This window comes from Sorex fumeus, unplaced genomic scaffold, assembly GCF_029834395.1.
Source record: "Sorex fumeus unplaced genomic scaffold, SorFum_2.1 ptg000026l, whole genome shotgun sequence".
NCBI lineage: Eukaryota > Metazoa > Chordata > Mammalia > Eulipotyphla > Soricidae > Sorex > Sorex fumeus.
In genome coordinates this window covers 6324397-6347008 of record NW_026606083.1, presented here as the reverse complement: position 1 = coordinate 6347008, position 22612 = coordinate 6324397, and positions in this window count along the sequence as shown.

Sequence of the window (22612 nt, the reverse complement as noted above, 5' to 3'; positions counted from 1 at the left end):
TCAAACTTCTCCATTGCAAAACTCACTTCTTGGAGACAAACTCTCCAATACAAAAGGTGTGAATCAAGATTTCACAAACAGCCAAAAATAAATTCAAAGTAAATATATACATACATGTATATATATACATATAATTAGAATTAAGTGAACTATCATTATTTTTGTCACATGTTCTAAGGAACAGTTCTTCTCCAGTGTCGAAAACGGTGTGATGTGATTGATTCCTTCTTGTCTTGATCAGACCAGTGATGTCGTACTTGATCTTTCGTGCTTGTACCATCAGGTCCTTGATGGATGCATCTGATGCCAGCATACATGCATTCAAAGTACAGACAAAGGTGTACCTTTTTGAAGACCTTTGATTCTGTTGAGACGGAAGCGGTCATTGAAGCCCTAGCCAATCAGGGTATTCATACCCAATACATCAGGATCCTCCATGAGCTGTATTACGGATTCACTATTAGGATCTCACCATTCTACAAAGAAGTGATCATTGATGTCAAGAGAGGGGTTCGGCAAGGTGATACCATTTCACCGAAACTCTTCAGTGCCCCCCTCGAGAATGTCATGCAACAACTGGAATGGGAAGGAATGCGAGTGAAGATAGACGGTCGGCAACTACACCACCTCCACTTTGCTGATGACATCGTTCTAATAACACCAAACATTAGCCAAGCGGCACAAATTCTGGCTGACTTCAACTGTGAATGTGGAAAGGTCGGACTACAGATGAATCTCACGAAGACAATGTTTATGAGAAACAGTTTCGTTCCTGACATTCCATTCGCTCTCAATGGAACGACCATCTCCTAATGCAACAGTTATGTGTATCTAGGTCGAGAAGTCAACATGACAAATGACCTGGCACCTGAGTTGCACAGGAGGAAGAGAGTGGCTTGGAACGCCTTCAAGAGCGTCGAAGAAATAGCTGAGAGGACGAAGAAACTCCAGCTCCGGGAACATCTCTTCAATTCCACTGTTCTTCTTGCATTAACATATACCTCAGAGACCTGGGCCCTACGAAAACAGGATGAGAAAGCTATTTGGGTCTCCCAAAGAGGAATCAAAAGAGTTATACTTGGAGTATCACGTTTCACTCAAATGAGAGAAAGAATCCGGAGTTCCGACTTTCGTCGATGGTCAAGAATCAGGGACGCTGTCTCGTTTGCCAAGGCGTTGAAAATAAGATGGGCTGGACATGTAATGAGATTTGGAGATGACCACTGGACTAGAGCCGTTACTGACTGGATTCCACAGGACGTCAAAAGACCAAGTGGCCGCCCACCTACAAGATGGTCAGACTTCTTCGTCAAGACTCTGAATGATCAGTTTGAGGCTCTTCGTGTTCCTAGCACGAACAGATGCCATTGGGCTACTCTAGCATGCTACAGGGACGAATGAAGACATTACTGGTGCCTGCTCGAGCAAATCAATGATTAACGGGAAGTCAAGTGATCAAGTGATTTTTAGTTTGTCCTTAAAATAAAGTATTGGAAAGCAAAATTCAACTAACCAAAAGATCATTGGAACGACTGCTCCAGAGATGCCGCACTTTTCTGACATCATTTCACTGGAGAGTAAACTGAAACAATTATGTCATTATGGGTAAAGAATACAGTGCTCCTATCATAAGTCTATAGAAACATTATGAAAATTCTGAGAAAAGAGAGGAAAATGAAATACAGGCAAACAGATTTCATCACCTCTGACCACAAGGACATGAAGAGTCAGAATGACTGATAAATTTGGGCTAGTTAAGGTGCGCACCTTGCATTTGGCCAAATGTGGCTAAGTCTCCCATACCAGTGTCCCCTGAGCACTGTTCTGTGCAGCATTGAGGACCTTGAGGACCCCTCTGATGGCCTAGAAAATCCCAGTACATCTCTGCATCCTCAGAACTTCACACTGAACCACAAGCCAGTGGGGTGAGAGCCCTGGGACAAGGCCAAAGAGGGTTAAAAAGACAAGTTATGTTCAAGTAAAAATTATCATAAGCATGAAGTATAAAAGGGTACTATAACAAGCATTAAGTAGAGGGACATCTAGTGAATCGAGACATTGATTGCATTCTTGCTCACAATGTAAAATTAGTTCATATTACTTAATGTAGTGAATTATAGGTAAGATGTTAAAGTAAAGGCATACCTGTAGATTCTATGTCAATATCCCAGTCCAAATACCAGTATTTACTCTTCAAAAAATTTCCAGTCATCCTCAAATTCTTGCAGAAACATAAAAGACCAAAAGCTTCTGAGGAAATGTTTAGTGTATTAACAAATCTTAAAGGACTTTTCTCAACAGGAAATCCATATAAACTCGGACTCAAGAGCAGTGGAAATCAACAATGAGCCCAAAAAGAGACCTGCCTCTGCCTGGCAACAGCGCTGCTGGGGAAAGGTGCTTCCTTCAGTAAGAAGCTGTGCACCAGTTTGTTCCTGCTCTCTGCGCCCAAGACCCACACACTTCCACCTGCCTGTTGGCTCGCCATTTCTGAGGATGTGGGTGCACAGAGTTGGGTACAGGTGTTGGTAAGTCCCAAGATTCACAGGTGCACTGCAGGTGTGAGACACTGGATGGTCTCAACAGTGGCGACTGATTCTTGCCGCATCACAGATACGTAGGACCTTCAAGGAGGTTGAAATGATTTCCCTCTAGCTGTCAAACATAGACCCCAGCTGGTAGTCTTCCCAAACACAGGCCTTCTCCAAAAAGGCAGTTCACACCCTGAAAACCAAGAGAAGTCTGTCACTCTCAAGGTCTCTCCTTCCCCAGAAGGTCAGGTCCCTCCGAAAGATCAGGCCATCCCACCCACTCAGACTGTCTTCCAAATCTGGGGCTTAATGACATCTGAAATAGCATTAGTCTCATCAGTAACCTAACCAAACATGAGCTCCATCCCATACATGTCCTCAAGGAGGAGGTCAGAGGGTAAACAGGGTGAAGATGCCCGGGGGGGCATTTTGGGATCATGGTGGGGTGAGGGGGACCAAAGGCAGCTTCTTCCACTCCCCCTGCCAGCAAAGCTCAATTCTCCCACGGCCTACAGACAGAAGTCAAAAACTGCAGATGGAAGTGCTGAAGGGAGAATAATGCCCTAACAAAAGTGCAGAGCAAATATGTTCATAGTCTTGGTTTAAGCAAATGCTTCTTCCAGGGGAAGGAACTCTGCACCCCTACCCCATGGCTGGTCTCATAGCAACCCCCCACCATGACCTGAGAAGCCCCCTCCTGGGTTGATTTCCCTTGGGGCCCCTGGGCCACAGTGACCGGACGGCCCCATGCTGGACCTGCACATTCTGGGCCAGCAGACTTGGACTGCGCTGTCCAGAGGCAGCCAGACGAGGCAGCCACAGCAACACCTGTGCTGTGGCCACAGTGTCCTTGCACAAGAAGGGCCAGTGCCGTGGGCAGAGTGGAAAGCCAGGAAGCAGACCACAGGTGTCTGCCACTCCATGCAGGGAGCCCAGGAGAGGTCTGACTAGGAGGTGCAGGGAAGCCAGACCTGCCTTCTAGGACATGGAAGCCCTGAAGTGACCATCACGGGGATTCCTGAGCCCTGGAGACCAAGTGTGATCAGCATCTGGGTTAAACACTGCTCTGGGTTTGACATCAGGCAACAACAACCGAGGAAATAAGCAAAGTGTAGGAGCTGGTGGCAGACGCACAGAGGAAACCGCCCACCAAAAGGGCAGCCTGCCCCAGGGATAGCACGCGCCCAGCCTGTATCTAGTTGAATCTTATATCCAAAATATATTGATGACTAGTCCAGTTCAGTCTCGGGGGGGGGGGGGGGGGGGAGGGCGGAAGACCCACAGAAAAAAAAAGGCTTCCACCAGGAAACAGGAAGTGAACAGAGATTTTTTTTCCCAGGAAAACAAACATCTGGCCACTGGCATAAGACAAGACCCGAACATAGGGATGTGGAAACCAACACTGCTGTGAGCCCATTCTTCCGAGCGCTGTCCATATGCCAGGCACACTGCCGGGGAGGGGCGCAGCTAAGGACCCTCATCTGTCGCTGGCCAGAATCAAAACGGGGGCAGCCACTGTAGAGGACAGTGGCCAGAGCATGCTCTGCGGGAGAAGGAATCATGCCGCTAACCCCAGGATGACGTAGTCCGAAGCGCTGTTTGCATGTTCGAAAGTGACTGAAACTGTAAATCTTAAAATTATCACAAGGGGGAAAATGTAACTATGTGTTGATTCAGGCCTAGCTTTATTGTGGTCATCACCTCCCTTGTACAAACACTGAATATTGCATATGAACTGAAACTAGCAGAATTTCATGTCATGTTTACACAAAGAAAGAAGAAAGGGCAGGGCAGGAGAGATAGTACAGTGGGTACTATCGTCTTGCACGCACCCGACCCAGTTCAATCCCAGCACCCCACATGCCCCCGCCCCAGCCCCCACCAGGAGTGATTTCTGAGCACTGCTCAGCACGGTGAGGCCCAAGCCCAAAGAAAGAAAAGTTACAATTTAGAAAATAGATCTATAGTTTGTATTATATCTGTAGGCTACTTTCTTCACCAGATTATCACTGTCACTGTCCTCCCGTTGTTTATCGATTTTCTCAAGTGGGCCCAGTAACCTATTCATTGTGAGACTTTGTTGTTACTGTGTTTGGCATATCAAATACGTCACAGGTAGCTTGCCAGTCTTTGCCGTGCGGATGAGATACTCTCGGTAGCTTGCCAGTCTCTCCGAGAGGGGTGGAGGAATCGAACCTGGGTCGGCAATGTTGGCTGCTTGCAAGGCAAATGCCTTACCCACTGTGCTATTACTCCAGATCACCATATTATCAAGTTCTAAAATTAATTGATAAAAATTGGTCATACATATATTTATTGCTTATTAATATAATACGTATTTAACTGAAAATGAAGTCTCTTGATTTTCTCAAATTCCCTTTTAATAATAGAAAATTTTTCAATCAATTGAGAACTGTTTCATATAGTTGAGCAACAAGAATGATAAGAAGAATGGATGATAGGTTGGAATCTCCCCCAAACACACACCAGGTTCAAGGAAAAGAGACTCTCTGTATTGCTTATGAAGGAGATTGGTAGAACTCAGTGAAGATAATTTAAATTTTTTCAACTTTAAAATGAAACTTTTTATAATTCAATTTTATAGTAAAAATATATAGATATCCAAATTACTCTGAGCTAGCAAACTTTTCTACTCAATTTATTTTAAATATCTTTTTCCACCTGTGGGAAATGGAGCATGTATAAATTATACAAATACAAACTGGGTAAGACATAAATACCAATTAATGGAAGACACACTAAATAAATTGTGTACATCAATAAAATAGAGTACTTAGTGGGGAACGTTTAAGAGAAAAGGCTAGCTGTATGTATACTTAAATAGAAAGGTTGCCAAGAGATATTAAGTAAAGAGAAATGAATGCGCCTCCATATTTGCAGATGAAAACCCATGTTGAATTAATAAAATTTGTTATTCTTGAGAAGAAACATTGCATGGATAGGGACCGAGGGATACTTTTCGCCCGTGATTCTTTGTACCTTTGTACATATTTGTGGATTAACTATCCCAGAGAATAAACATCAGAAAAGCAAACGAATATAAACCCAAGTGAATAACCAGAGAGCAAACAGATCCTGGGTGCCTGTCACTCTAGCCTGTCACCAATTTCTCCAGCAACCCGTGACTTCTCAGCTCCCTGGCCGCTGGCCACCATCCGTGATGCCAATGACCAAGGAGCAGCTGAGTAACATCCTAGGTCCACCTTCCCTTTACCGGCCTGCTAGCCACGTCACGGACACTTGCATGAAAGCCCAGGGAGGTTTGTGTGGGAGATTGGATTTTAATTGGTACTGCCTTGGCGGTCGACATCCTCACCACACAGTCTGACACAGAGGAGAGATGCTGTACACAAACATCGCCTTCATCTTATTCCTAATGCAGATAATTTTCCATACCGTTATTTCCTCCAGCTCCTCAAAGGAAGACAATAGTCCAATCAGAGCATCGGAGCAAGCTTCCTCATTATGTAATTTGTCTATCAGAACGTGGCGAGGACTCCGAGTTCTGACTACGTGTGTTTGCTGCTTCATGCTGAAATGTGTGCTGTAATTGCATCAAATTGACACCTCCAGAAGAAACACTTTCTTTTTATTTTTCGTGATCTCACTGCCTTTCGTGACTTCTCAAAGTGTGTATACCTCCCAAATAAAGTTCTGCGATTTTAAGACTGAATTCATTATCCACAAATTGTTGCCTTGGAAAAGATCCATTTAGAGAAAATTGCAGATGGCAGATTTGAGTGAACTAGTGCTCCTGGTTCCCCAATTAGCTCTTGTCTCAGCCAGCGAGTCTGTTCCTCAGTGCTTCACCCCTCTTCTTTGTATGTACCCAGTGATAAGCTTGTTGTTCTACCTCCTAGCAACTGTTACAGATTCGTGAGAATCTGTCAAAGACTGACTTCAGAGTAAAGTGGGAAAAAGACTCATTCATAATCAGCTCACCAAAGACCATCTTGTGTGCTGATTTTAAAATCTAAGTTTAAATCAAAGTATAGAGTAGGGGATCTGAGTGGGTGGCCTTGACTCACCCTCCATGGTAGAAGGAAAATGAGATTTGAATGAGACAGATGAGAACAGGAAGTAAAGGAGCAGTCCGTGTTGGCTCAGCCCGGTCCGAACACCGACAGAGTAGGGGGCAGGGATGCTGGAGCTCCGTGATTCCAGATTTACTGCAGGGCAGAAAATACTTCTGTTGCAACAAGGCGCGTGTGATTCAAGAGCTGCTTTCATGACTTGTAACTGACTTATTTCCAAAATGTTGTCATACATGATATAAATGTTTGGGATTTATTTTAAGAGGCCTGGGATTTTAACCTATTGCCCATGCACTATAGCTGCCGGGAACAGAAGGAGCAGTCAATCACGAATCCAGTGAAATGCCATCAAATTCAAAATTCCATATAATCAAACTCAACATCCATTTTTTTCAAAATACAACTTGAATAACCCTTGTGTGGCTGATGATTTCACAGTTTCTATTAAGTTTAAAATTCAGTCATCTCATGAAGAATGGATGCAGAATAAGGATTAACTAAAAGTGCCATCATTCTCTTGGACCAAGGTAAGATGATTCTAAGTAAATCTTTGTGGCATGATCTCTCCTCATCCCCAGAAGAGAAGGGTAAAATCTAAAGAGATGATGCAAAATCACTCCCACTACAAAATGCCTTTGCTTGGTCTTCTCCTGCCAGGAACTTTGTAAAACAAAAACATCCCAGTGGCACCTAAATTTCAAATCAGTTGTGAAGCAGTTCTTAGAGACAAAAGAAATTTTAAAGACTTTTTCAGAGTTTGTTTCAATTACTTTATTTCACAGATTCATGGACAGAAATCTATCTAGAGGTTGTGAGGCTGAGCGTTATACAAATTATAGAATCACCGTGGAAACATCAACACAACTAAAAATGTAGTTCTTACTTCCGAATTATACTTGCAATATAGATAAATGCCAAATTAAAAATAGTAAAGTTTCAAAATAAATATGCTAAAAGGTTTATCCTGAGTAATGATAATGAGGTTACTATTTCTTTAATGCTTCATGTTGGTAGTGAATTTTCATATTCTAGGTATTCAGGACTGGTTCAACATTTAAAAATCAATTACTGCAATCCATCATATAATACTACAACTTTTCCCATTACAACAGGATGAAAAAGAGTATATGTTATATAAATGTTATGTAAGTTGTAGTATTTATGTAATTGCTATACAATGATTGCATAAACAATCACTTGTATCACTTGTCATCCCGTTGTTCATCGATTTGCTTAAGCGGGTGCCAGTAATGTCTCCATTCGTCCCTGTCGTGTGCTAGAGTAGCCCAGTGGCATACTGGGAGCTCTTTCAGGGTCAGGAGAATAAGACCCGTTATTGTTACTGTTTTGGACATGACAAATACGTCACAGGTAGCTTGCCAGGTTCTGCCCTATGGGCGGGATATTCCTGGTAGCTTGCCGGGCTCTCCGAGAGGGAGAAACTGCTGCATAAACAATAGATAATAAAACATTTACATTAACTGTTGTAGAAAAAATTGACAAAATTCACATCTGTTTGTGGTGAAAACTCTCAGCAAACCAGTAAAATAAGGAGGGAAGCTTCCTCAAAGTGATAAAGAAAATCTGCAGAAAGCCTACAGCAGCATTCCCCGGGCAGGATCAAGGCAAGATATCTCTTCTGGCCCTTGTCTCAGCATAATGCTGGAAGCCCTAGTAAAGACCAAAATAAAGTGTATGAAAACGAGAGAAGAAGAAAAACAGTGGTCTTTACTCCCCCAGGTGCTATGTTCATTTATATAGAAAATCCCCTAGAATTAATAAGCAACTGTAGTCAAGTAACAGGATGCAAGTTATGTAAAAATAAAAATAATAATATGAGAGTAAGTCACTTTCCTATATACCAGCAAAGAACTAGCAAAGCTTAAAATGCTAGGCACACTGATAACTACAATACGATTTTAAAAAAAAAAAGGAATACGTATAAATTTAACAAATGGCATACAAGGCATATATGAAGAAAACAAAACCTTGATTAAATCAACGAAAAATAAATGGGGGAGATATTAATATTAATTTATAGAAATCCCTAATACTGTCAAGATTTCAGCTCTTTCCAACTTGATCACTAAATTCAACAGAATCCCCATCAAAATCACAGCAGCTTATTTTGTAGATTCCCAAATGGAATCTAAATTTTCTACAGAGAAGAAACAATTCCATAATATCCAATACAAAAGTGAAGAAGGATGAAATCAGAGGGCTGACGCCAGCCAACTTCAGGATTTTCCATACTGCCAGCATCATAACAGGGTACCATTTCCGTCTTAACTCTGACCCCGGGCGGGCCTGAAGACAGAGCTCGACGAAATCAGCCCAGACGCATAAGCAAGCCCTGGAGACAACATCCTGCTCCTCATGATGTGTATTTTTCTGGTTGTTGTTGTTGGGGGGGGGGGGGGGTGGATGAGGGGATCATCCTGGCAGTACACAGGGCACTGTATGTGGTACTGAGGATGGAATCTGGGTCAGCTGTGCGCAATTGACCCACTCCACTCCCTCCTGACCCTCCTCACAAATGTATTTCTTATCACCTCCCTACACCTTGACTCTTTCCTGCCTCCCGATCTAAAAGGATGTTCTTCTACAGTGTATAACTGCCCCTTTAATGCTGAACCACCCCACAAAACAGCCATCTGAGAGGATTCTGGGAACCAGACAGACACCTGACCAACTCTCCATGATTTTCTGCTAAGCTGCTTTCCCATCCACCCCTATATAAACCACTGACTCCAACTGAGAGAAATTTGGGTTTTGTGAGGGGATGGCGGTGAGGGTTAACTGAGTCTGCTGGCTTCTCAAGTTGCTAGTGCCTACATGGAAAGTATCATGCTAAGCGAAATGAGTCATAAAGATAGGGACAGACATAGGAAGATTGCATTCATCTGGAGAACATAAAGTAACAAAATAGGAGACTAATACCCAACAATAGCCGAGATAAGTACCACGAGGTTTACTCCATAGCTTGGAAGCCAGCCGCACACGCTAGGGGAAAAGGCAGCTCAGACAGAGAAGGAAGCACCAAATAAAAGGTGTTGGGAGGATTCTCCCAGGATAGGAGATGCATGCTGAAAGTAGACTATAGACCGAACATGATTGCCACTCAATGCCTCTTTTGAAAACCATAAGGAGAGAAAGAACAAAAGGGAATGCCCTGCCACAGAGGCAGGGGGGATGGGGGGGATGGGAGGTGGGAGGGATACTGGGATCAGTTGTGGTGGAAAATGGGCACTGGTGGAGGGATGGGTACTCGATCATTGATAACTGAAACACAAACACAAAAATTTGTAAGTCTACAACTGTACCTCATGGTGTCTCACTAATAAAAATTAAAATAATTTTTTTAAAAAGTTGCTAGTGCCTGAATATGCCTGTTTTTCTCATGCCAACTCCTGTTTGAATGTTGGCCTTCATGCAGCAGCCCCTTAGTCTGGGGCGAGGGTCAGACTGAACAGTCAGGTCCCCAGAAGCTGAGAGATAGGGGGAGACGGTGGCCCTGGATGGGTTCCGTGACTTTTCCTGTGCAGTAGAAATGGGGTGAGGTGAAAAGCAAATGACGCTGGGGAGACGGGCCCCTCTTAGAGAGAAGACCAGCTGTGAGGTGGGAGCACCCTGAGAGTGCTCCATACCTCCTAAAATCAGAGCTCAATGTCTGAGTTCGTTAGGAGACAACAGTGAGATGGGCATCCCAGGTGTTCCTTATGCCCACATACTTTCTCAACATCCACTCTGTGGTCACTGCTAGTGCCCGTCACTGGTCAGGCCACTGCTGCATGTAACCGATGATACAGCACCAGATCTTTGATGAACATGCCGGAAAGTTTGGAAGATGGAGCCTCCCCCCCAAGGAGTCCTGGTAGGGTAGCTCCTTTGCAGAGATCAGAGACAAATAGTTCCTTCCTGTGTTATTCTTGTCTGGATAAAGAGGATTTGTACAAGAAAGTCCCTGGGGTAAACAGTATTGAAAAATTGTTCTAAAGGATTAAAGCGACTCTAATGATCTGACCGCAGGAGTGAGCCTTCTTGCAGCTCATTGATGTCCAGTAAGGGCTGCCTTAGGGTGAGCCATCCCCTGACATGAAATATGAATAAATGAGTGAAAACTGATGCAATCACAAAATCAGACTTGCTTAGATATTTTCATAAAAATGTGGAAGAATGACAGACTTGAAGGCAGTGGTATATACAAACAACATATCAACTGAAATTAGAGATAAAACACAGACTGTGTTTTATGGGCGCTGTGGGCATATTGCGCTAGGTAAATGGGAACAGGGGGACACAAGAGGAAGAGAAATCAAAATAGAGATACAATAAAATAATAGCACTGAAAACACTTCCCAATGCATCACTTTAGGGCCTGTAGCAAAAAAGACATTTTTCCTGCTGCATCAGAAAGTTGTTCAATGTCAGTTCTTATTCCCCAGAGAGGAAATTTGGTTTCACTGTCATAATAATCTCTTTGGATCAGTGAATCGCTAACAACTTAATCCAACAAAGCTCTGCTTTTATTTCCAGACCAAGGTTGTCACAAGTGTTTGAGTCCTACACTTGAATTCGCCCTTTCCATGCAGTGTGACTCTCCTTCTCGACTGTGGTACGCTCACATTGTTTTCTTCCTGTGTCTCCCTCACTATTGGTTATCCCCCCTAGTGTCCTACCTTGATCCCCCAATTTACAATACGTCCACGTGTGCCCCCTTGGAGTATCTGGTGCCTGGTTGAGAAACGCTGCTCTAATTCCCAGTCCCTAGAGAGGGCAGGAGCATACCCCGTCTGCCCGCCTATCCCTGTCTAGGTGCGACCACCGCCCACTGGCCCCTGTCCCTCATCTCCTCGGAGCCGTCAGCCTCGCCACCCAAACTAGACTTGAAGATGAAAAAGGGAGAGCAGAAAGTTGTTCTACATAATCGAAGAAGCTGAAGGAGGCATGAACTTCCAGTCCCCTTTGGACTTTAGGAAAGGACCAATCACTGCAGCACTGGAAGCTGTAAGGGAGCCTGCATTCCTGAAACACATGCCTGACCTTCCTGAAGGTCTTCTGAAACTGTGAAGGTCTCCTAAGGAAGTTTCCTACTCAAAGTGACATCTGAAATGTGATTTCTGGATCTAAAGGGAGAGCAGGAGCTGTAATAGGCACCCCCCTCCCCCCAGGACTGGCACAATCCACTCATGAGGTGTCAATATTCGCTGATGACTCTGCCAGTGGGGTCATACCACCATGGCCCTGAGCTTCTCACCACCTTCCTGCTCCCCGCAGCCGGTGAGCATGAAGCTGGGTTAGGTTAGACTGCAGTTGTCCAAGGGAGCTCTCACCCTTACGTTTTTCTCACCACACATTTTGCAAGACACTTGTGAGACTGTCTACAGGCTGCTCCCCCATGGGTGGGCCGCTAAGTCCTAGACCTCAGAGTGAACCGGGGAGCTGCGATTTCTCCTCCATGGAGTGTTCTCCATTGAAGCAGACACCAGATTTCACATTTCCCGCCGAGTTTTCCGACTGACCTGTCAAAATTGCGAGTATTTATTTCCACACTTAAGCATGTATTTAACTCTCTAGAACGTATCTCACCAGGGGGTTGCCGGCTCCTGTACTTTGCCAGTTAGCGATGATTTTTTTTGTATCAGTAAAGTAAAAAAGCCACAATAAATCAAGGACCAGCTTTATTCCCGATTTGCCTAGGGTGGGGTTAACTAGGATTCCACGGTGCTATTTTTTGTTATCAAAATGTCTTTCTTCCCTCAGTTCTATAAACTCTAAGAATGACATCGTTACTTTTTATTGCCCTCTTGTTTGTGTTTATCTTTTTAATCTTCCCTTGTGTCATATATTAGGAAGCTGACGGCAACAGTGCCAGTAACAAGAGACATTTTCTTTTCTCCTGGGCCCATTTCTGCCAGTCTCTACCACCGCAGCAGACTCAAGAGTGTCGGCATGTCCCTTGTGACAGGGCCCCTCTGGGGACGCTGCTGGCTTCAGAACAGCGTGTCCTGTTGAGACTTCCTGTGCTCCATGAGTGCAACCATGGCTGGCCACCTGCCTCTCCCCATCTGTGTCACCAAGAGAAAATGAGGGGAAGGTGGCCGAGAAACAGCCAGTCTGAGTCTGGCCAAGTAGACTGCCTTCCTATAGCTGATTCCGTCTCCTAGTGCATGGCTCTGCATGATCACGGCTGCCGGGCCCCCCAGGCCCCCCACTCAGCCCCTAGCTCCATATTGCAGGAGTGGAGAATGCAGGGCAGTTGAGCGTGGATCTCCACACTCAAGATGTTATATCCACGTCTTGAGTGTGGAGAGGAGGCACTGCAGAGAGCGCGCGTCAGCAGTCATGTGGTGAGGGAGAGGAAGCAAGCAGCGGGCCGGGGGCAGCCCACAATCCCTGCCGTCACCCTCTCCCCAGCCGCAGGCAAGCAGCAGACAGGTGTTTGCGTTGTTCCTTCAAAAAGTGTAAACCACTTACAATGACACCTCAGAGAGCCCCGGAAAACACAAAAACGCATAGTTCCAGCCTTAGACTTTCTGGCTTTCTAACATCTATGCGGTAGTTCCTTCTGATTTGTAGTTATCAGAAGATTAATAATGTTTATCACACATGTATGTACCTGTTCCAGTCTTTTCTCCAAATATTATATGTTGGTTATCTATTTTATTTCTTAGTATTAGTATTTTCTTGTGCGCAATGAGTAAAATCCATTGACATAGATATACGGTAGGTATCTGCAGTGCACAATTGCATTTCTTTATTCCTTTTTAGAAGTAGAAGCATCAGTGATGACGAACTTTCTGCAGGTTCTAGGGCCGCATTTGGCAATCCTCATGACTTGCTCCTAGCTCTGTGCTCAGGCATCATTCTTTGCTCTACTTAAGGGACTGCATGTGATTCTGGGAATGAAACCCAGATGGCTACACGCAAGGCCTTACATGCCGTACTGTCTCTCTGACCTGAAATTTTTATATTTTTCCATGCTTCATGCATTGGTTTTCTGTCCCCATTATTTAAAAATAAGCCCCAAGCTAAAACTTGTAAAGGTATTTTCCACTAGGCTTATGTATTGAAGTTTGCTTGGGGGTTTAAATTACTGGCTTTCTCTGTGTTTATAAATTTTTTTTCTGTATATCCCATTGTTTCGGAGACATTTCTTTGAGGACTAGCATGAGCTGCTGAGCTGTCCTGGTCCTCCTCGGTGATCCCAGTGAGCAGAGCCAACAGCGTCCCTGGGCTCTCCTTTCTGCCTCAGCGGTGCCTTCCCTGGCTCCTCACTCTGATTTAAGCTTGTCTAGACTATTCTAGGTGATTTGAATTTTCATACAAATTTTAGAATCCACTGTCAGCTTCCCCCCAAAAAACTTGAATAAAACATACTGAAATTTTGCTTTAGAGTGCATTGGATATACATATTAATTGGTGGGAAAATGACAACTTAAGTGGTTAGTCTTAAGTGCAATTCTTAAACGGGGCATAAATTCCCAATCCTTGAGGTTTGGAAAAATTTCCCTTTAGGATTCCTTTAGGATTTTAACTTTATTAAGGGGCTTCCCTTAAGCCCTTGTTTTTACTATTATTGTGTTACTTTGTTGACATTTTCCCATTAGAGTTAGTTAGAAAAATTGGCTTTGTATGATGATTTTATATCTTGAAAGGCTTCTAAATTCTCTTATTAATTTTGAATGCTTAAAAATTCTCTTATGAATATGTAAATTGGGGAATTTTTAGCTAAATTTATTTCTACCTTTGTAATCTTTATGAATATAATCTCTTATACTTGACATCTTTAATTGTCCAGGAATCGTTCCCATCTTGAATGGAGTAATGGGAGCTCTCACCAGTGCCCAGGCCTTTCTGATGGGAGAGGGGCCTCTGCTGCCTGACCCTACAGGAGGGGAGTTTCAGTCTCTGCTTTGTGTGGATGTTTTACTGTGAATGCATTCTTATTTTCTCAAACTTCTTTTATGAGATCACTGAGAATATCATGCAGATCTTTCTTAGGAGGCTATTATACTCACTGATCTTTCCAATGTAACACCAAAATTTCCTTCCAAGCTAATAATATGTAATCATTTTTATATGTTGCTAAATTGGTGATCTGATTCTTAAGGATTTTACTACTGAGCATACTGACATATAGTTTTCTCATATATGCATGTGGTTCTGTCATTAGGATAATGCCATCTCATTAAATGAAGTTAGAATTTTTCTATTTTCTAGAAAAAATGTGTGTAAAATTATGTATTTTCTTCATTTGTTTAACAACATGTTTATCAGTTTCTATTGGGTCTGAAACATTTTAATGATGAATTTGATTTGATAGGCCTAGAAAAATTCATACTACTTTTCCTGAGTACTCTTTCATAGTTTGCTTTTCTTATCCAGTCACTACCTATTAATTAATTCAGCTATTCATTCCTGTTGTAATTTCCAGGATAGTTGAGTTTGAGTAGACTTGATTTCTTTCTTTTCTCTTGTTCCCACTTAGCAGTTGGTCACCTCCCCCTGTCTGGCCCAGGGGTGTCTCAGTGAATGAGAGATGTTCCCACTCCATCTACCCACATGTATTATTATTATTATTATTATTATTATTATTATTTTAATTGAGTCACTGTAGCCATGAGATACATGGCTACAAAGCTATTCATAATCAGGTTTCAGTTATACAATGATCCAACACCCATCCCTCCACAATGTCCATTTCCCACCTCCAATGACCCCAGTTTCCCTCCGGTCAACCCCCCTCCTCCAGCTTCTCTATGACTCTATGGCAGGCACTTGCCTTCTCTGTCTCTGTCTGTCTCTGTCTCTCTGTTTCTGTCTCTCTCTGTCTCTCTGTTTCCGTCTCTCTCTCTTTCTCTCTATCCCCCCTCACCCACTCCTCCTCCATGTATTTTATTAGGTCTGGATAGATGAGAAACCCAGCACTGCATCACTATTAACTTTCATAAAGAATCAGTGATCTTTTAAAAAGATGACAAATAGGAAACTCTCTGACATGTCTGCCCATATTGGCGGTTCTAGAGTGCCTCATTTCTTCTGTTGACACAAGTTTCCATCTGGTGAAGGTTTCCTCCTGCACGAAGAGCTTGTTTCAGCATTTCTCACAGCACAGGACTGCTGCCTCCTTTCCTCTCTGCTTCCGTTTCACTGATGATGTTTTTTTTATTTATCTTTGGTTTTATATCACCTCTACTGAGGTATAATATATTTATGGCAAGTTTATCAGTTCAGTTTTGTAATCATGAGTTTCTGTAGCATATTCAGCCATTTGGCCACCAACACAACCATAATTTAGATGTTAGTTACTCCCCAGTGCTCATCCTATTCCTTTCATTTCATCTTCCCCTTCCCACGTGACTCCAGGTAGCCTTTCATCTGCTTTTTGGTTTGGAGCAGTATTAAGACTCATGAAAATGAAATCAGGCAGTCAAGAATCTTTTATATCTGACCCTCTGACTAGTGGAACGCTTTGAAATTCTTGCAGATTGGTACACGTCTTCACAAGCCATTTCCTCTCTGCTTTACTGTTTTATGTTATAGGTATTATCACAGTGTACTGACCCCATTCACCAGCCTGGTGACTGTTGAATTTCCCTACACAGTTTGGGGTAGGGGTCCTCCAAAGCAGCGCTTAGGGGGACTGTGCCTTTCCACCAGTCCGCAGTTCTGCACGGGCATCCCCTGGACCATCGGGGTTGTCAGGACTGCACGGGGGGGGGGGGGGGGGGGGGCGAGGGAGGGGTTGGACTGGTTCCACTCCCACACTGTAGCCCCATGCAGCCCCTCTGCTTCCCCCTGCACCTCCTACTCTCATAGAGAAAGCTGTCGCGAGCACTCAAATCTGCCTATCTTGCCAGTATTTTTTTGATTTATAGTTTTAGTTTAACTTTGAAGAAACTGGCAGGTAATTCTCCGAAGCTGGCACACTCTCTCACTTTCTACACTCTCGCTGATGATATCCCAAGCCTTTGAATTCCTTCCAAGCCATTTGTCACGGCCATGTCACTGTTTTCCCTGGGCGCTGTCTCCAGGGTGAGTGCGTTAAGTACTTTTCCACCATCCACTGAGCCCCACGGAGACATTTCCTGGCTGTCTGCTTCCTTCTGTGTCCCACCAGCCACCACCTGCTGGAGAGGACAGAGGGTCCATCTCACCACTGCCGGGAGCAATTTTCTTGTCCTTCCTGGCCTTTATAAGGACGGGATGGGTGTCTGACTTGTCCCCAGACTCTGTCACCGCCTTGCCTTCACCAGTGTCCCATGCTCTGTCTTGGCGGCCTGCCTCCAGGAAGCTGACTCTGGGTGATCACTTTTGCACCCGCATAGACACTGCACCCCTGTAGTGGGCACTGTCCCCCTGTGGAACCAGTGACTGTGTGCAGGCAGCTTCCAAGTTCACTTGCCTGGCGACCTGGATACTTCACCTCACCATATACCTTGGCCATCGGGGGTGGTCAGGACTGCACGGGGCAGGAGTTGAAATGTCTCCATGCCTGCACCTTAGCCCCGTGCAGCCCCTCTGCTTCCTCCTGTACCACCTACTCTAATAAAGAAAGCTGTAGTGGGCACTCAAATCTGCCTAGCAAAATGCTGATGCGTCCCAAGGGCCACCCCGTGGTCAGACAAGTCAGCCACCCATCCCGTCCTTGAGCTAGAGTGGCAGAAGCTGAAATGCCTGTTTTTAATCCCGTTGTGATTATGTAGCTCACAGATTGAGCGCAGGGCCTGTCTTACCACTGCATTTGCTCTCAGCACAGCGCTGCATCAGCTATGGTGAAGACCCACCTGCATCTTCCCGGCTATACCAGCACCAAACCCTCATTCACCCAGCCCGGGTCTCTGGCCACCCTGCGTGGGTCCTGCCAGTCAGGGGTTTATTTCTGCTTCATGTGTTGTGTCCATTGGCTTGGACTCTGTATGACTGAGACTATGTGGCCTCCTTGTCTTATTTTGTCTGGCTTAATTGTGCTCAGCATGCTTTTCAGGTTCGGGCCCTTTTTCTCCTCTTTGTCCGAGTACTTCTCTGTCAGGTGTCTGTTTTGATGGGACTCAGGTGAATGAAGAATGACAAGTGGGTGGAGATGGTGCATTTGCTCTGTGAGTACTTGTAGGAATGGAAACCTACGGGCAGTCACCAGCCCAGCATTCTTCACCTTCCTCACACCTGATTTGTCTCTGTCTTTTCTTTCACCACAGTCACACAGTGGTAAAAATCTGAAGAGGTGAGAGTCTAAATGTTGGGGCCAAAGTGATAATACAGAGCGTAGGATATTTGCCTTGCATGCACTCAATCCTCCGCATCCCACATGGTCCCCCAAGGATTGTCAGAAGTAACCTCTGACCATCACTGGGTATGACCCCAAAACCAAAATAAATAAATATAAATAAATCTCACAGGGCAGAGGCAGAGATAGCTCAGGGACATGGAACTTGCCCTACACACAGCAGACCCGGATGCTGTCCCCAGCACCAAACTTGGTCCTCTATGCTCCTCTAGGGGTGTCCCCTGAGCACCACCAGCTGTGGCAAAAAAAAAAATACTTTGGAAATATGGAAAAAATCAGTGATGCAGGGGGGTCAGGGGGTAGGAAAAAACTGTTGGCTGCTTGTTTTTCCAGCTTCAGGAAAATCTCGACTTTGCATCCACAGAGGCTCATGGCTTAGGGCATGGATGCACTCATTTAAAAATGGCATCTGTCCAGACAACAGAATACTTTGAAATGTCACACAACTCACAGCAACATTTACACTTCAGTTAAAAATCAAAACATAAATTCCTGGTGGAAAAACATTCCTGTCGGATGCCTGCGTTTTATTCCCCAAAGTCGACTTCTGTAAGATGGTACAAGTGGATACGCTAACCTTTGTCTGAATGGCATGATGAAGAATTGGTTGCTTGGTAACAGAGTATGTTTAATGTTTGTTCCAGAGAATTTCACATCTCGATATGTATTTTAAGAGATGCTCTGAGTCGATAGAAATATTAAGCTGATATTCTGAAATAATAAAACTTAAAAATTTTTCATTTCTAATGGCTGTCAAAATTATAGACACAAATGGACCCATTAGCTCAAAAGTCATCACTGCGGTGGGGTGCAGAATGCAGCTTTGGGTGACCCTGAGTTCTGCAGGCGGAGGCTGGGTACTGAAGGCCTCCATCCTCCCCAGCTCACGCCCCTGCCCTACCGGGCAGAAAGTCATCCTATCATTTTCCCCCAGTTCTAATCCACTCAGGCTAGAGAGAGAAGGGTACTCAGCTCCAGCTCATGCCTTGTTTCCTACAAATGTTTTTAAGTACAATGAAAACATCCATGTTGACCTTGTCCTAACAGAATTGATGTGGTCCTTTTTGATATTCTACAGTTTGCACTCTGTGACAACACCAGTTTATTTTTTTAAAATCAGGTAACTAGGGCTGGAGCGATAGCACAGCGGGTAGGGCGTTCGCCTTACAAGCAGCCAACATGGCCGACCCGAGTTCGATTCCTCCGCCCCTCTCGGAGAGCCCGGCAAGTTACCGAGAGTATTCGATATGCCAAACACAGTAACAACAAAGTCTCCAATGGAGACGTTACTGGGCCCACTCGAGCAAATCGACGATCAACGGGAGGGCCTTTACCTTTTTACCAGGTAACTAGTACAGCATAAACAACATTTTTTCTCCAAAATTAATTTTTTTTAAATTGTATTGAATTACCGTGAGATAGGTACAAGCTTTCATGTTTGGGTTACAATCACACAATGATCAAACACCCATCCCTCCACCAGTACACATTCCCCACCACCAATATCCCCGGTATACCCCCTCTTTCCCACCCTCCCCCTGCCTCCATGGCAGACAATTTTCCCCATATTCTCTCTCTCTCTCTCTCTCTCTCTCTCTCTCTCTCTCTCTCTCTCTCTCTATCTCTATCTCTCTCTCTCTCTCCTTTTGGGCATTGTTTTGCTATATAGCTACTGAGAGACCATCATGTTTGGTCTTTTGTCTACTTTCTGCACACATCTCCCATCTCAACTGATTCTTCTAGCCATTGTTTTCTTAGTGATCCCTTCTCTATTCCAGTTGCCTTCTCCCCTTTGCTTATGAGGCAGACTTCCAGCTATGGAGCAGTCTACCTGTCCCATGTATCTACTATCCTTAGGTGTCAGCCTCATGTTATGTTGCTCTATGCTCCACAAATGAATGCAGTCCTTCTATGTCTGTCCCTCTCTTTCTGATTCATTTCACTTAGCATGAAACTCTCCATGTCTATCCATTTATAAGCAAGGTTCATGATTTCATCTCTCCTGAGAGCTGCATAGTATTCCATTGTGTAGATATACCAAAGTTTCTTTAACAAGTCATCTATTCTAGGGCACTTGGGTTGTTTCCAGATATTGGCTATTGTGAATAGTGCTGCAATGAACATATAAATACAGATGTCATTTCTACTGTGCTTTTTTGCATCCTCTGGATATATTCCCAGAAGTGGTATTGCAGGGTCATATGGAAGCTCAATTTCTAGTTTTTGAAGGACTGTCCACATTGTTTTCCAGAAAATCTGGACTAGTGGGCATTCCCACCAACAGTGAAAGAGTGTCCCTTTTCCCCCACATTCACTCCAGCACTGATTGCTTTTGTTCTTTTGAATGTGTGCCAGTCTCTGTGGTGTGAGATGATATCTCATTGTTGTTTTGATTTGCATCTCCTTGATGGCTAGAGATGTGGAGCATTTTTTCATATGCCTTTTGGCCATTTGTATTTCTTTTTTGAGGAAACTTTTGTTCATTTCTTCTCCCCATTTTTGATGAGGTTGGAGGGTTTTTTTTCTTGTACAATTCTACTAGTGTCTTGTATATCCTGGATATTAATCCCTTATAAGATGGACATTGGGTAAATATTCTTTCCCATTCTGTGGGTTCTTGTATTTTGGTCACTGTTTCCTTTGAAGTGCAGAAGTTTCTTAGTTTGATGTAGTCCCATTTGTTTATGTTTGCTTCCACTTGCATGGTCAGTGCTGTTTCATCCTTAAAGATGCTTTTAGCTTCAATGTTGTGGAGAGTTCTGCCTACATTTTCCTCTATGTACCTTATGGATTCATGTATGATATTGGGATCTTTAATCCACTTTGATCTGACTCTTGTGCCTGTCATTAGACAAAGTCAGAGTTCATTTTTTGTAGATATCTATCCAGTTTTCCCAGCACCACTTTTTGAAGAGGCTTTCCTTGTTCCACTTCACATTTCTTGCTCCTTTATCAAAGATTAAGTGGTCTTATATTTGGGGGTCTGTGACAGAATATTCAACTCTGTTCCATTGGTCTTCAGGTCTGTTTCTAGCCTAGTACCATGCTGTCTTAATTACTACTGCTCTGTAGTACATTGGGGAAGGTGATGCCACCCATCTTCTTTTTCTCAAGTTTTGCTTTAGCTAGAATAAGCAACATTTAAAGCTTAAAATATAAGTTACAGCTTGAAAAAATAAACAAAATGATGCTAGCCCCATAAAAACACAGTGTAATAAAGCTGAAGTTTTACATTTACACCCTCCAAGAAAATAGAGTAGTAATATTGTCAGGAAAAAAGGCAGTGCACAGGTGGAGCCTTCCAATACCTCTGCTCTTGGTCTTATTGGAGAAAAAATTAAATGGCAAGATAGTGCCAGTTGCAGCAGACATGAGGTGTGGGCACTCTGGTGGGACAGCCAGTCTCGGCTCAGGAACCTAAGGACTACATAGCAGACAGGGTGCTAAGGTGATCGCTCGTTTCACCACATCTCATCACAGCTGCAGGCATGGGGGCTAACACATCCTTGGACCCTCCTGAGGAGACAGAACTGACTCTGTCCCAGAGAGAGCCCACAGGGACACTGCCTGCCAGTCTCACGGCACCTTTGCCTTCCTTTGGACACGTGAGATGGACAGTTTTGTTTCCTGTAGTAGTTTTTTTTATAACAGTGATATAAAAAGGAAATTTTATATGATTTCATTTAATGTCCAAGAAAATAAATCCAGGTAAATTTTTATCATTCTTTTCTGATTCTTTGCTGTATCAACTCGTTTTATTTGATGCTAAAACAATTCTATGTTTAAATACTAAATTTGACCTATCTTTCCATGCTATGGAGAAACAACATAAGTGAATTGAGACAATAAGATAAAAAGAAATAAGAAGACTTTCAGATATGTAATTAAAAATTAAAACTAGTGGGGCTGGATGAGGCTGCTGTGTGTTCCAGCCCGTATGGTCTCTGAGTCTCTCGCCCACATACAGCACTTCTGGATTAATTCTGCCAAGCCCTCATTCTCAGCCTCGGCCATAACCCCGTGGCCTGGACGGTGTTTGTCTGGATCAGTCTGTCCTTGAGCAGCACCTCACTGAACGACGAGAGAGCGAAGCGGCAGCACTGAATGCAGCCCAGGGTTCTGCGTGTGTTAAATCAGTCTCAGTCTCATCACAGTCTTGTGCTAAACCGCCACTCTCCCCCTCAGTAATCCACGGCAGAAGTCCTTGAAGCAGGGAACGCTCAAATCACTTCCACTAAATGGTGGTGTTGCTACCATCTGCCTGCAAATCTATTAGGAAATAGGTTTCTTTTTTTAAGTGTTACCTGTGGTCCCTTTATTTCTGAAACATGATTTTCCTTGTAAAAACTGCTATAATGTCATGTGCTCACAGTGACATTTAAACAGTCACATCCAGTTCTTTAAAGAGAATCCAGAATCTCCTTCAATATGACATAATGCTTTGTCCTTCCAGGAATTGAACGTGGATTTCTTCGACAAGCAGTTTCACTTGATGATTTCTCTTTTATTAAGAGCTCCTCTGTACTCATATTAAGCATTCTCTTCGGGGGAAAAAATATGTGACAAAGAATGGTAATCAATACGCTATAACTCATGTGCAAGCAGTCAGAAATTAACAGGCTACGTTGAGACAGGATACGTTAAGGCAGTCCCATTCGCAGTAACAGGGCAGGCAGGCTGTGGAAAGGGGACTCTGGGAAATAGATTCTGGCTCTCTGAGGCCTGGACTTGCCGAT